Source organism: Acipenser ruthenus, chromosome 24 (assembly GCF_902713425.1).
Source record: "Acipenser ruthenus chromosome 24, fAciRut3.2 maternal haplotype, whole genome shotgun sequence".
NCBI classification, from domain to species: Eukaryota; Metazoa; Chordata; class Actinopteri; order Acipenseriformes; family Acipenseridae; genus Acipenser; species Acipenser ruthenus.
Genome location: NC_081212.1, coordinates 27,615,506 through 27,627,815, shown reverse-complemented (window position 1 = coordinate 27,627,815; position 12,310 = coordinate 27,615,506).

Sequence of the window (12,310 nt, the reverse complement as noted above, 5' to 3'; positions counted from 1 at the left end):
GTGCCGGGGACATGACCCCCTCACTTTTTCAATGACAGAGAAATGTCCCCCTCACATAGCAGCAGTACCAAAACTTTTATTTCTTAATAATTTATTTGTATACTGTAATCACTAGTCAGTACCTGGACCCAGCGGGAATGCCAATTAAATGAGGCAGCTTTGGCGCGCAGTGCATTATGGGTGACCCCAAGCCGAGAGGAAAAAGCAGAGTCCGGTAGTAAAGAACTGGGATCTCATTGTCGTAGAGTGGCTGTGAAATACCGCCTCCTGTTCTCCGAAGAGGGAGTTCACGGCACCAATCTGAATTCAATTATTTCTTTATTTATTTTTTATTACTCCCTTACACACGCATGCACGCACGCACACACACTCACTTTTGAAACCAGTTATGCCACTGATTTTGATTCCCTGGAAATTCCTGGAAGTCTATTAATGCTAAAAAGTGAACTCAAGAAACTGAACTATTCCATTTAATTATAGTGTCAAGCAAAATAGTCCAAACGGTTCATCACTGCATTACCGCTGCATACTCAGCACTGCTATGCTGAAAATGAGCAGAGAGAATTTAAACATCTCTGACAGAACTGTGATATCATCGATTGAAGAATATAAAACAGTTCTTAACAGGAATGAGTAACAGCCATGCAATGGAAATTAATTGAATATGCTTTATAAAGAAACAAGCCATGTTAACATGTTAATATAGTTGCTGATTAAATGCAATTGAATCACATCAGCACAGATTAAATATACCATTTGTTTAAAACTTGCCTCTGGTGCTGTTTATCATAATGTCTCAGTGCTACAGGCCTGTTTAGGAGATGTTTATAAGGTACAAGCTGATAATTAGAGGCTTATTAAAAGAAAGTCAATCTGGATCTTCATTTGAAAGAAAAACAAGAATCTAAGCTTTACACAGAGAGTCTGTTATTTTATTTATTTATTTTAAATCTTTTTTAACGGTAATTATGCTCAGCAATTATCGGCAAACACAGAATGTATTATTCAATACCCAAACAATCTGTGATGCCCTGTTGCAATCGCTTAAAAAGGTCAAAAGGAATCTCAGTGCTGAAATCCATGACCTGTCAATTAAGAATTCTAGGACACAGCGCATGTGGGAATGATCTTCCAAAGCAGCCTCCCGTGTCAATATTTATTGAGCCAAAAGAGACCTCAAAGCAGACCATCATTGGCTTTAACCAGCAAATAATAAAGCAGCGGAGCCCAGGCCTGTGCCGTCGCTAGGATACCACTTAGACAGCTCTTGATCTCGCAGCTTAGCCCTTGCATTCTGCTGTTTCAGAACAGCCTGTCTGGACTTTTTATTCAGTGTGGGGGGATTTTTCTCTCTAAAGACGAGGGAACATGGCTTCTGGAGACTAGAGCCCCTTTCACACTGGCATGCTCTACCTGGGTCAGAACCTACCCGGGTCCGGACCTGGTGTCATGTGGGTCTGGCACGCGATTTCACACTGTTTTTGATAAAGCAGGACTGACCTAGGTGATAGACGCAAGTGCACAATGCGCGTATCAATGCCCTGGAAGCAGCTTGTTACTGACACTTCCATCCCAGCGTCTCTGGATTGAACCGTCAGCCCAAATGTTGATTAGAGCAAATGTTTCTTCATCCCTGCTGCAATCTGGCTCATGCTGTTTGGAGCAATACTGGGTCCCTCAAGAAGTATTAATGTATTTTTTTTGTGCTAATTTTACATTAAAAAAAAAAAGTAAATTGTTCATTCTGAAAAAAGGTTAATTTTTTTTAAAGCAATAATTTTACAATATGTTATATTTAGCAAAATGTGTTTTTTTTTTGCTTGCTATATTGGCAGCATCGGAAATAGATACAGTATTATAATAATAATGACCTATTTATTGTATCAAAATACTTGTTTTTATTACGATATGCCCTTAAATAGAAAAGACCTGAAGAGGTTGAAGGGCTGACCACTAAACCAATCAAGAAACTCAAGAAATCAGACCCTTCTGTGTCTTAAAAACACACAGCACATTAACTGCAGATGCCTGTTTCAATAAGACAGCAACCCTGCCACTGCCATCGAAGGCCTTGCTTCTGTATCAGATCATGTTACAAAAGGAATGTCTTTTGTTGAAACCGTTTAATAAGGAAGCATTTTTGTTTGTTTGTTTGTTTGTTTGTTGTTTGTGTGTTTGCTGTGTTTAAACCAGCAAGGCAGAAGCCGTCGAGCGGTCTGTTCTTAAACAGAGACACTTCATTTTCTGAAGTGCTTTGCTTTTGAAAAGCTGACTCATGTGACCTCTTGTTTATCATCATTTGTCAAAAAACATATCAAGTCAAGAGTTCCAAACACCCTGACCCTAGCGTTGCTCCATCGGATACAGCTTGACTTAACAGCGGTGAAGACTGCAAAGACTGATTCTCTGTAAATACTTGACCCCTGTCAGCAGAAGGCTGGGGGTTTGGAAAATCCCAATTAATGAGAAAAGGCCTGCTGTGCATGTGGTGTTTGACTGAGGCAGCTTCATATAAAGAGTTTAAACCCACTTTTAAACCCTGGCCAGGCCTGTTCATCGTACAGTGCAAAGTGACAGACTTGAAGCTGCAGTGTGTTTAAAAAAAAAAAAGTACTGCGTGTGTCTGAAGGTTGTACCTCACACGTGTTATCAGTTCTCTTAATGTTTCTGGTAACACTTTACCTCAAGTATCTCAAATTACTGTGGATTTACATAGTAGTTACTTCATAATTACATGTGTACTTACACAACATTGTATTATGCATAGCTACAATGGACTTAATGTGTACCTTTTTTGCATGATATAACCCTAATCCTAACCCTATCCCTGACTCTAACCCTGACTCTAAACCTAACCCTAACTCTAACCCTTTTCTGATACAATTGTGTAGTTACATATATTGTGCAAAAGATTTACATTCGAAGTACATTGTAACTATACATAATAACACTGTGATCAGTATAACATAAACAGCATTTGTAAAATCCCTGTTGGTCGTTCTGAGCTATAAGAGGTTTAAAATGTATTTTCTGGCACCCCGTACTACATGCAGCTGCTGCTGGAAGCACAGGAGAATGCCTGTTTGTCTCACTGAGCCACGCACATAGCAGGTTTGAAGGAGCAGGCATGCATTTGGTGAGTAGAAAGAAACTGGGCTGAACAAGGTCACATTTCAGATAGAACAGAGTGCACAAGATGTATACCAGGCAGTTGTTGCAGTAATTATAGCACGATGTAGTGCAAAAACCCAGCTTTAAATACTTTTTAAATTGTCAGAGCTCAAAATGTGTGTGCCTGCTTCCATTTCTAATCACAGAGGCAAACAGCTATTTCTTCAGGAGGCTGGTGTTTCCACTTTGCACAGATTCTGACACCAGGGAGACATATACTGAATGCGAATATATATATATAAAGAGAGTACGGTATGTGACACAATGCTGTGTGTCAATGCATATTGTGATTGTGTTTTATTAAAGGCCAATTAGATTAATCCAATCGAAGAACACATGGTCTAAATGAAAAGCAACTGGTACTCCCAAGTCAAATAAAATGAGAAATTAATATATATATATATATATATATATATATATATATATATATATATATATATATATATATAACCTATTGAGGGGAGTAAAGCCTTGGAGCCTGGCATATTAGTTGTCGTCAACCAAGAACTAAGAGATTCATTTTTAATATGTTGGCTATGCATTCCCTCAAGTCATTCATAATGAATCTAACAAAGAAGTGTGCAGAACTTCCCAGGATCCTGTGTGGGACCCACAGGCATTCACAAATCAAGCGTGGCATTTGTAATTCTGTTACATATCATTCATACACGCCTGTGTATTCCACGCTGCTCCGAGACCACTGTTTACTTATGTATTTCCTAGCTATTCTTTATATAAAAAAGAGAATGGGGTCTCTTCAAAAGATCCAAACGGCAGAGGACCTAAACAAGCCCATCATTCCAATCATTCAAATTCTGAACCTTCCTGAGTTTCTCTATGGTTAGAAATACTCCAACATGCACTGAGAATAAAATCCATTGACAAAGACACAATATTCAGTAGGATGTCTTTTGCAGCTCCCACAGCACCAGTAGGTTTTATACAAACCTTGACCAGGTTTTACTATGAGTTTAATAAAACACACCTGAGCTTGTTACCTATACACTGGGGCTAGTCAAGCACATATTAAAACCTGGAATGGGTGAAACTGCTATGCAATAGGAGTGAAGGGTCCTAAAAGAATGTTCAAACAATAAATAAGAAAACCGACCATTTTCAGTTGAAGTGATGAGGTAGTTCAAGCAAACATCTATCCGTGACTTATTCAGTACACTCACGTTAAGTCTATAACTTGGGCAGGCACTCGTGTTTTTTTAAAGCTTTCTAATTAGAATTGAAACATATTTTGAGATATCGGTTATCTTCAGGGGCGGAATCTAAGGATACATTTCTCCTATCAGCTGCTGCCAAGCACAAGTTGATCAAAATAAAAAATAAAAATGAATAAATACAAAAGCTGGATCTCCTGTTTTGGGTACATCTCGTTCTGTGCATTTCTTTTTTAATTTCAGTGCTCTGTAACCATGGTACTGGTTGGATGAACAGGTTACAGGGCAGGAAAAGATATTCTACAAAACAAACAATATATGTGTAATGTAAATTAAATAGTTGAATTTGCTTGTAAACCAAGGCAAGTCAAGATTTTAGCAGGTTTTACCCTAGTTAAAAAAAACAAAAAACCGCAACACGTTAGCTTTTCTTCTGGTATTCATGCTCGGATTCAATAAGTTCAAGAGGAAATTAGGAATTCATCTCTACTTACTGCTGTGTTTTCATTACATGTGTACCTTCAAAAGGCAGCCCGTCCCACAGCAATCCCCTTGTGAAGTGCACAGCATGTGCATTCCTCCTGTGTAACATTTGGCTTTAATAACTGTTGTTTTTCTCTTTATATTTTTGCTTTCCAGACTTTATTATGACTTCGGTTTTAACTACAACATTTCATGGGGGTCTGATGAAAGCAACCATTCAGCTAGTGCCTAAAGCATTGTGGCTGCAAAAATATTAGCTTCACCAAAGTCAACGAGAATACAAAAAGAGCTAGAGCTGGTCTGAATGTTACAATGCCAGTGTGAGGTAATAAAGACATTGAGTATTACACCTTTAACAGATCCATTGTATTTACCATATGTGATCCAATATCGATACAGGGGTAACTGGTTTCATACCTGTATGGTTATGTAATGTCTGCTTACGACTATAGCAAATAAATGATGAACATCCCCACAGTACAAAAAGCAGTGCAACATAGCAGCTGCAGTATGTCTTCATAATAACAGATATGACTCCTTATTACTGTGACATTAGTAAAGTGGCTTACTTAGTCTAAAAGCACATCATGCACAGCATCTAGTGCATTTGACATTTTAGCGTTCACAAACTATTTGAAGTGACAGCGGCTGATTCTGTAGAAATATTGCAAGTGTTTTTTTTTTTTATATCTATATATATATATATAGTTTAGAAACCCAATAAACAAATCCTTTTAACACCCGAGGATGTGTTCTATGAATGAGCTCCTGTTTAGCAGCTGCAGGACCATGAGCAGTGCCCCTGGAGCAGAAGCGAATGGCTTTGTACTGGCAGTGTGCTGGCACTGAGTTGGATGCAAGAGGAATGCCACTAAATTGTAGGAGAATCTGACTCATGCAAAGAACTAGCCTTCAGTAGAAATGTCACACTCACACAACCCTGGGGTAACAGTTGAGATTACTGCATTTCAAATGGCATGGTATCTTACTGCAGCTTTTAAAAAGCACTACATACAAAAAAAAAAAAAAAAATCAGACAAAAACTGTGGTGAATATAACAGGGAAGCTTTTGTAACTGAGTGTTTTGAATCCGAGTTTACATGCCAAACTCAATGGGGTTTGTAGGAATCAATGCACTGGAGTCTGTTAAACACCCAAACCTGATTGAAAAGTGGTTTACATGCAGCAGGACAGAGAGAGGGTCTGGGAAGCAGTGCCTGAAACAGGTAGCTTGAGTCCTATTAGAATGTGCATATGAACAAGGCTAAGCAGCTACCGGCTCCTTTCATTGTTGGTGACTGCATATTTCAGGTTTTACAGCATATTGTAAAGCTATAAAAACTAATGCATGTCTAAATAAATAAATAAACATATCAGATGGTTGTTCAATGCGCGTTGCATTCTTCCATTAAGCAGCACAGAGGAGCAGATGAAAGCATTTCTCTGCATAAACACAAACGAAACAACGACAGTTCCAGTAACTAAGCTGCATGTAGTGGAGAATGAAGCTGGTGTTCAGATACTAAATATCGACTTCCTTTGTTAGGTCATTCTGTCACTGTCAACACAAATACCACGGAGGAAACCAGCACTTCTTTTCTGTCTCGTCTTTCTAAAAGGCTAACCTTGTAGGCGTGTTTGTGTGTGTAGCTAAATCTATGTGTGCAAAGTCAGATAGCTACAGTATCTATGTATAAATGGTCTTACTTAGATTCCATGTTTGCAATATGCTTTTCTTTTAAACTGTTATTTAGAAAACAGATCAAACTGAGAGAAAAAAAAATACATTTGTATCCTTTTAAAACTTGAAATCCCTTCCTGCCTCCTGTAACGCGAGCGTCGCCTTTTAATTAAACCTGCCTTTGTTGTGTGACCTGTGATGTAACATAATAAGAAACAAATGGTGCTGCCCCCTAGTGCTCAGGTCTGTGTAGACAACAGCAGCACTTGCTTGTTTCAATGTACTCTCCTGTCAAAGGTAATTAACCCAGGCTTTACAATGCTTTTTAAAGCCTTGAAATAACTATAGTAGAATCCATTAACATTTGTTTAACCTTGTCTCTATATTACTACAGGTTAAACTGAGCTCTGAAGTACAGATGAATTCAAGTACCGTACATGTAAATCTCTTATCTCTTTTACCTCTGATTAGCCGAGGAACTTGGTAAATGCTTAAGTGACTGAAAGGCTTAAGAGCAGTAATAGTGTTGAGTACTGCAGCCTTGCTCAAGTTATGGCAGAAGCATCGCAGGAGATTGGGAGTGGGCAAGCCTCCCAATGTGTGATAAGTGGACTTCCGGGGAAAACCTGATATCAAGAAGAGAACCACTCGGTGAAGTCAACAACAAAAAGAAAACACAGCCACGTTGTTATTAAGCAGGTCAGGGCATCCAATTCAGAAGATAAAGCCTTCCAATATTAGCATGTATCAATCAAGCCACGCTGCTAGATCAGCACTGCTAGCACATTACGGAATGCGGCCGTGCATGCGGCTTTTAATATGTCTGTTTTCTATATTCAGCATGATTAAGCTTGTGTGTGTGTGTGTGTGTGCGTGCATGCATGCAGCCATCATGGCTGTTTTCAATGTGTATCCTTACTATCCAGCGCTGGGTATACAACTGTGATTAATAAAATATTCTGGAAACCCAAGTAAAATGATACAATATGGAACGAAACAACACAACACCATCAACCCGCTTTTGTTAAAGCTCTCCAACGTTGTTTTTTTTTAAGCTAACCTGTTTTTGTTGAATTGATGAATCCCCAAAGACAGAGCTGAGCTCTTTAAACTGCTGCTTAACTCAACAATGCATTGTCTGAATGTGTGGCACCTGTTGTCAGGAGGAGACACTCCTGGGTTTTGTTTCTCAATTGATGTGAGTAGGATGGAGTAGGAGTTAACAGCTCTCACTCATGCTGTGAGTACCTGGCTAGTGGCTTGTTTCGCACCGTTTTTTTAATACTTGAAACTATGCAAAACTATCCAATGGAAATGAATCCTCCTGCTGACAGTGCCACTAGGTAAAGGTTAACATTTTTTGTGACACGCTTTTAAAAGGCACCAAGACAAGCAGACTGCTTTTTCTGTGACTCATAGTACCACCCAACTTGAACACATTATTATGTTTTAACTACACTGTATTAAATTATAGGATGGTACTTTGGATGCACATTTTCATAATGTTCATATCATAAAAATACATGCAAAAATATTTTAGTGTACCGTTGCTCTAACCAGATACTGTGAGGGTAGCAGTGCCAACCACTGCACTATTTCTGCGTCTGCTAATTGATGTGCTTCCTATGTCGCTGCTCAAACTCATGCATGCATCTTTAGAGGAAATTGTAATTTAGCAACTTTTTTTAACAAGCTGGCATAGTCATAAAAATGGTTCATTAAGGTACTGGAAGTGCTGTCATGCTTTGGAAAGAAAATATTCTGGTGGTGATCGTCAGATATGACTTAGAATGATTTCTTTGGGGCTATTTAAGGAGTATCTTAGTAACATTTATTTACAACCTAATACTCCAGTCAAACTGCAGGACAAACAAACTGCTTCAAGTTAGACTAGAATGAAACAATTGAGTTTTACTGAGGATTTTTAAACTCTGTTACATAAAAGTGTTGTTTTCTTTAAAGGAAAATAAATGGCGTCATCTGTTTAGATGACATGCATTATTAGTTACCTGTTACTATGTTGTTATCATCATTGGCCAAAAACTGACCAGTAAACCCATTGCAACATTTTACATTGGGAAAGCACACTGTAGTAATCTCAATTTATATAAATCTTTGCTGGGACCAAGCAAGCTCTAAAGATATTGATTCTTCAGCAGCATGAACAGCCCGTTGACTCTGGAGCTTTTCAGATTCTGGTACTCTTTTTTTCTTCTTCTACCTTTAGTGTCTAAATAATGAATCTAATTGGCAGCTGGTATTTTAAAGAACCCTTGTGAGCAAAGTTCTCTTGCTAAACGGTTTCCTTCTGTTGTTTGGGGATTAGAGCAGGATGTACAGAATGCAGGTGTTGCTTCTTGCAAAGAATCCTGGCACCACGAACCCAACAGCACTGCACCCCATGCATCGCGGGGCACCAATCAGCACAGCATGCTTCACACAACTAAGTGTGCGTCCTTTACATATGCGCTAAACCCTGGGCTCCGAATCCTGGGGGATTATGCTACTCCTTGTACTTTTAAGATATGGTTAAGTAGCTGTTGATGTCAGAGAATTTGAATTTCAGAGTGGTAATTGGCTCCATTCCTCATTGCCCAGAGTATTCAAGCAGCCTGTTTTCGTGCCAAAGTCTCCATCCTTTGTGTGGCGTTGCTGTTCATGTCTGCATTTGTCCCTTTGATAGCTGCATTCATTCTGTTAGCATTGATTGCAGCCCCGCGAGTAACCCTGATACACTTCAGCCAATTCCTCCCCAGTCACACACTGAGCTGATTGTGGATCGGAATGCGTTTCTTTTGAACCAGCAGCCCACGTATGAAAGCATGTCAATAGCCTTGCAACTGCGCGGTTGCACAATACCAGGGCATGATGGAAATACAACCTTGTGCAAACAGGAAACCCAGTGTGTGCAAAAAGGACAAAGAATAAAGATTACATTATTCATGGCAACAGGTTTTTTTTTTTATTTCACCGCCAAATAGATGTGGTATCTTCACTTTTGGTGCAGTAGGCCTTATTTTAAAAATACAACCAACATAATAAAAATACAACTATCTGGAATTCTTAGAATCACAAGTGATTTTTAATACACTAAAACTAAAGATATTTTCATCTAGCAGCCGCATGGTTCCACAAGGTAACTTTTTTCAGTTGGTTTAAGTGGTTTTAATACACAGTATTTTTTCTTGTAAATAATGAGGAACATTGTTATATAATAGCTTCAATTAAAGTTGTTGCTTAAGACCGCTTTGTGTAAATGAAGCATACAACGTCAGGAGATATCGTGTCAAAGCAAACCCAAAGTGGCTTCCAAGGAGTATTAGAGGAGTTTCTGTTTGAGAAGAGACTGTGTAATTGCACAAACAGAGGCAGCCACACAGACAAGCTTCTACTTTTCAGCTGATTTTAGCTGAAGAAAAACAAAATAGTCAACTTTTCTTTTTTTTTTTTACCAGGTGCTTCTTGTATTTTGTAGTTAGCTGAATAATGGAGGGGGAGGGTGGGGGTGCAACGTATGGCTCTCATTTGGTAAGGCATTTAAATAAGCTGCTAAATAACCTTCAGGTACACATTTCACACTGGCACTATTGAGATATCTGGTTCTCGTATAAACAAACAGAAAGTAAAGAGCTAAGTAAGGAGCTCTCCCCATGACAGGAGGGTCCTGCCCCCAGGGCCAGGCTAAGTCTTTGTCGCTTTTAATCCTGACACATTCTATTGATCGGAGCTGAGAATTGCCGTAAATGATAAGCCCCTCAGTGGCCATGTTTGCTTCACTGCTTACAGAGAGTGCGCGCTTGCTAGATTCAGTGGGATGACCTGTTCAGTAATTACGAGTCAAAGCGAGGACAATGCTGAATTAGCAAACACTGGTAATTAAACATTGGGAGACAGGGAATTCTCTGCTTAGAGACAGCTTTTTATTTTTTTTTAATGGCATGAAATACCATGAAATGTAGAAGGAAGAAAATGTGCCACTATTGATTTGAACTTTATTTAAAAGGTATCATTAAAAAAAGCAAGGCTTATATTGCACTTCCCACAGCTATTTAACAGACAAGGTGGCTGATGAAACTCCACCACAGTGATGTATGGAGTGCTTTACCATCTTTCTGCCGTGCCATACTTTTACTGTGCTTTACTACACTTTCCAATTCCTTTACTGCAGTACTTTTTTAAAGAGACTTTTTTTTTTCTTCAGACCCAAGCTTCCAAGCAAAGAGACCATGACTTCAATCAATTACACATGCTGTGGTGTATGTACTTCCTTAGCTTTAGGGCAGAAGAGCCTGTTTCTTTGGGATAAGTTGGTTCACATGCATATGCAAAGAGGCCAATGGGGGCAGGGACAGGCAAAGCCATGGCATATGGCATTTTAAAGATTTGGGACTGATAAATCTACTAAGTGCATAGCAGATGCAAGGGGGCTATGAAACACAAGCCCCAGAATGGGGAGCAGATTCCACAGTCAGTTATCATTCAATAGAGTTAGTGCTATAGCAACATCAGCTCAAACTACAAGGATAAAGCAGGAGACGCTTAATACTGCCGCACTGCCCCGCAGTCATGTTCAGTCTTAATTACAGATATATATAAATATAGGGAATGGTTACAACAACACTGTCTAGTCTGGTGTGCTCTCTTATTGGTCTTTCCCGTCTGTTTCACCCACCCAGTATAGTGTAAGGGTCACGTTTAAGAATGCAAGGACATTTTGAATTGATTCCTCTATTTGTAGTTTCAAACCGCCGACTTGACACATCTGTTTTGTGATATATAAACAACAAAGAATGCGGCAAAACGGGACAGGGGAGGATGCGTGCAACAACACTGTGCGATCTCTAATTGAAATTCCAGTCCTGGATTTCGTTCCCACCCTTCTCGTTGTAGCAGTTGGAGCTCCGGTCCCACGTGGGACGTTTCCAAGGTTCTCAATTAACCGGCCAATGAGAACTACTCTTTCCAGTAGCCAATGACCCTGACACGTCTTGTAATAGAAGCAGTTGAAACACATCCAATTAGAACGAGATACGCGAGCAAGGCGTTTGAACAGTATTAAAAATAATTGTCAAGGGCCCTGTTTTATATACTGCAGTCACATTTAAGGCTGTAAACAGATCTAGAGTGCAAACACAATCCCCTTGTTTATAAAACTGCATTTCAGTATTAATTGCATTTTTTTTTTTTTAAACAAAACCAAAAAAAATCTCGAAGGGATCTTTTACGCGCTACGTTTTCCAATTTGAGGAAATCAAACTCTATTTAAAGGCCCGACAGTCCGTGTCATCCTATATCCTTTACTACGCACGCGGCGTTTATATGTAAACAATTTATAATCAAATACCATATTTTAGTAGGTATTTAATTCAAATACAACTAAATGTTCTTAATTAATATATTGTTTACAGAAATATTTCCCATTGGGTTTATCTGGAAGGCAGCTGCCTGCTATTAAAAATCTATATTACAAGAAAGTAATATGAAATGAATTCCTGTGATGGGTGTTTGGTATGTAAAGACTTGTTTTAATAATGCCTTGCCTCCTACACACATCAATAAACACTGGCCCGAGTTTAACACAGGCGGGACCCCTTGCAATCCAGTGCCATTGTCTGTTCTCTAGATGGTGGCTTCGGACAATTTTAGGTCTCTTCTGTAGACACACTTTCACTTGTTATATATAATTCCCTTTTTAGTCCCCCCCCCCCCAAAAAAAAAAAAGAAAAGTCAAGCTTGGTTAGTTCCAATGAGCCTTGTCTGAAATAAATGCTTTGTTATGTGGTAATAGAAATGTATTCCCTGAATA